The sequence below is a fragment of the Heterodontus francisci genome, chromosome 35 (genome assembly GCF_036365525.1).
Source record: "Heterodontus francisci isolate sHetFra1 chromosome 35, sHetFra1.hap1, whole genome shotgun sequence".
Lineage (NCBI taxonomy): Eukaryota > Metazoa > Chordata > Chondrichthyes > Heterodontiformes > Heterodontidae > Heterodontus > Heterodontus francisci.
In genome coordinates, this window is record NC_090405.1 from 17,006,463 (window position 1) to 17,010,250 (window position 3,788).

Consider the following 3,788-nt stretch of genomic DNA (forward strand, 5'->3'; position numbering starts at 1 on the left):
ATACAGAACAAATTCAGCCCCTGGAGTGGAGCCAACAGCTGCACCGTCCAATAACAGACAGGACGGGGACACTGTCTCAGGCCTGGTGAGCTCAGTCGATGAAAGCATGAAACTCTGAATCTCAAGTTTTTGAGTTTGAGCCCACGGTGGGTGTTTTCTATTTCCTTTTTCGGCTGATTTTACAGGCGTTATCCAGCTCTGAATTCCTCGGCAGAGAGTTCAAGGAGTGTTTGAAATGAGATTCAACAGCAGTATGAGAAAGTCTCTCCTTGATTCAGGACTCTTACCTCCCTGCAGCATCTCGCTGCTGAAGATTGAACTTTTTCTCATTTCATTCTCAGCTCAGGGTCAGTGTGGATCACTGGGACTTCTGGCTGTCTCCCACTTCACAATCCATCAGTGCTGAGAAATCAATGGGGAATATTACTCACATGTTACAATGTTTTATAAATACTTGAATGTATTTCACACTGTGTCCAACAGTGTGAATCTCCCCTGGTATATCAGCTCACCAACACTTCAACAGAACATTCACATAATGTGAGCTCTGAGATCTGTTCAGATCCCATTCCCAAGACCTGGAAAGTGGGATTGGGCTGGATCGCTCTTTTTCAGCTGGCACAGACACGATTGCTAAATGGTCTCATTCTGTGCCATAAATTTTCTCCATTTTCTATGTTCTATGAAGTGAGGTGTGATTGGGAGGGACAATTCCACCAGGGTTATATTTTCTACCAAAAGAATGACACAAGGGATACTTCACATTTTTATTCATTCATTCATGCGATGTGGGCATCGCTGGCTAGGCCAGCATTTATTGCCCATCCCTAATTGCCCATGAGAAGGTGGTGGTGAACTGCCTTCTTGAACCGCTGCAGTCCATGTGGGGTAGGTCCACCCACAGTGCTGTGAGAAAGGGAGTTCCAGGATTTTGACCCAGCGACAGTGAAGGAACGGCGATATAGTTCCAAGTCAGGATGGTGTGTGGCTTGGAGGGGAACTTGCAGGTGGTGGTATCCCCTGCATTTGCTGCCCTTGCCCTTCTCGGTGGTAAAGGTCGCTGGGTTTGGAAGGTGCTGTCTAAGGAGTCTTGGTGCATTGCTGCAGTGCATCTTGTAGACGGTACACACTGCTGCCACTGTGTGCCGATGGTGGAGGGAGAGAATGTTTGTAGATGGGGTGCCAATCAAGTGGGCTGCTTTGTCCTGGACGGTGTTGAAATTCTTGAGTTGGAATTGCACCCATCCAGGCAAGTGGAGAGTATTCCATCACACTCTTGACTTGTGAATTGCAGATGGTGGACAGGCTTTGGGGAGTCAGGAGTCATGGATGAGTGAGAGGAATATATCACACTTTGGGGCTTTTGTAAGAGGATTTATTGATAAACCTGGGATTTGAGAGGAAGCTGCTTCATGGTTTACAGAACAAATTCAGCCCCTGGGGTGGAGCCAACAGCTGCACTGTAATTACTCACCTCAGGATTCGAAGCCTCTGACCTGCTCTTCTAGTCACGTTATTTGTATGGCTACCCATGGTAACCTCCATGATGTTGATGGTGGGGGATTCAGTGATTGTAATGGTATTGAATGTCAAGGGGAGATAGTTAGATTCTCTCTTGTTGGAGATGGTCATTGCCTGGCACTTGTGTGGTGCGAATATTACTTGCCACTTATCATCCCAAGCCTGTGAGACTGAAATAGCTCAGTTGGGAGTGTGTTAGACTGAAGATCCCTGGTTCAATCTGGGGTTTTGGCAGTTCTCCTTTATTCTGCATCGCCCTTTGGTTTTGACTCTTGAGCTGCACAATTTACACTGAAATTATTTACCCAACTCTGAAGGTTGGATTGGAATAGAGAGATATCAATGATGGGAAATATTTACATTGTCAGCTTTAGCTTATTCTCTATCTCCCTGCGTCCTTTTCCCCAGTTTTTGAATCTTTCGGGGCCGGGTGAACATTTGATTTGCTGCATATGTCCCAAACTGAAGCCTTTTCCACATCTCTGGGCGGTCAGACTTGCTCTGTCTGTTTTTGCTGCTCGTGACCATTAACGAGAACAGGCCACGAGTTCAATGTTTATCAGCAAACGGAAGATAATTGGAAAGAATTCTGTGTTACTCCAGACCAGTGACAAAGATACAATGGATGTTATTCAAAATAAATTCCCTTTGACATTTGATGTAAACTTGTTTGCATCTAAAAGTTGGATTTTAAGTGTTACAAAAATGTGTCAAATTAATGACTGACCATGTGACAGCGCACATGGGGATCAAATCCACAGCCTTGTTGTTATCAACACTGCGTCCTAACCAACTGAACTAAGCGGCCTATAGACAGAGCCAGGTATGGGTTTGAGCCGCACGCTGTGCGGTTTGTGTTTTATTTCTCACACTGGGTGACAGAGCGATTGTACAAACAATGGACACATCACATCCCTGAAACATTGTTCTGATATAAAACAGTGTGAAATAAGAACTGAGCATGGAAATGGAACGGAACCAGAAATTAGGACTTTAATCTATTAAAGTTGATCTTGAAATTCTACCATGCACGAACATTCCAAGAGAACGAACTCTCTTCTGATATAAAATCCAGGAACTTGAGCTGCTGTAAAACATAACTGAGCCTGACGTGATTTGAACACGCAACCTTCTGATCTGGAGTCAGACGCGCTACCGTTGCGCCACAAGCTCACAGATAAAGCAAAGTCTTCCATTCCTGGCAGATTTACTTCTTGTTCAGATTCAGTGATTGAAATTAATTCAATCCTCATCTGACCTCCACTCTGTAAAGGCCTGCCACCCGACCTGAACCCAACGGGACCCGACGACCTGTGTCGGGTCCGGGTCGTGTTGGGTCGCTCTTCCGGGTCTGGCTTTCGGGCTCGGGTCAGGTCGGGCCAGGTTCGGGTTGGGCTGGGTCCAGGTCGGGCTGAGTCCGTGTCGGACACACACAGTAAGTATTACATTTAACTCTGCTGGGAAGTTGAGTTTAATAAGTGTCAAAAGTTGAAAAGCCAACCTAAGCTGGGAGTCCGGGTCATCAAGGAGGGAAACTCTGAGTCTGCTCAGTGAGCAAGTGAGCATCTCTATGACGTCATTGCGCTCATGCTGCAGCTTCCTGTAGATTCGGAATCAGGAGGTAGATAAAGTGAACATTCCGGTGGTCGGGTAAGGCTCGGGTCGGTTCGGGCATGGGAATAAATGGAGATACTCGGGCCGGGTCGGGCTCGGGTCCAATGTGGTTCTGTCAGGTTCGTGTCGGGTTTTTTTTCCTGACCTGAGCAGGCCTTTACCGCTCTGTCAGTTCAGTGCCTTATTTAAACTATTACTTGGAGTTCTGTTTTACAGGGTCTCGGCTGTTTAAGTGTTTCCCAGACCCACTACTCTGATTAATCAGACATTTTGCTGTTAACTGCTGCTGCTACAATTGAAATGTAAAAAAGAATTTCCAGTGACCTGCAACCAATGGGCAAATACATTTCAGAAAGATAAAGTTCATTCGCCAATCCACAAATGTGTCTTTCTGCTTATATTTATAAACAACTCCTTCTCTCCACTATGAGAACTATACAATCACTACAGTTATTTGAAAGTTAGTATAAGATGTTCCAGTTCATCAATTTTAAAACTGCAGCAGGTATTTTCCAGAAAACTTCTCTGTTGGAACCTCAGTCCCATTTAGATTGAAAGTGGACAATTAATGTATTCACTTGTTCATTGTGGACAGGTATCTGACTTCGAATAAATCTCATTAACTTTCAATGAGGTGGCAGTATTTCTGTGCT

General features: G+C 45.2%; 1 non-coding gene across 1 annotated transcript; it reads right to left on the bottom strand.

Moving 5' to 3' along the window:
- Window positions 1–2,622: 2,622 nt before the first annotated feature.
- trnaw-cca (transfer RNA tryptophan (anticodon CCA)) lies at window positions 2,623–2,694 on the bottom strand. The gene has a single exon. It is a non-coding gene; the product is annotated as a tRNA-Trp (tRNA).
- Between the last annotated feature and the right edge of the window lie 1,094 nt (window positions 2,695–3,788).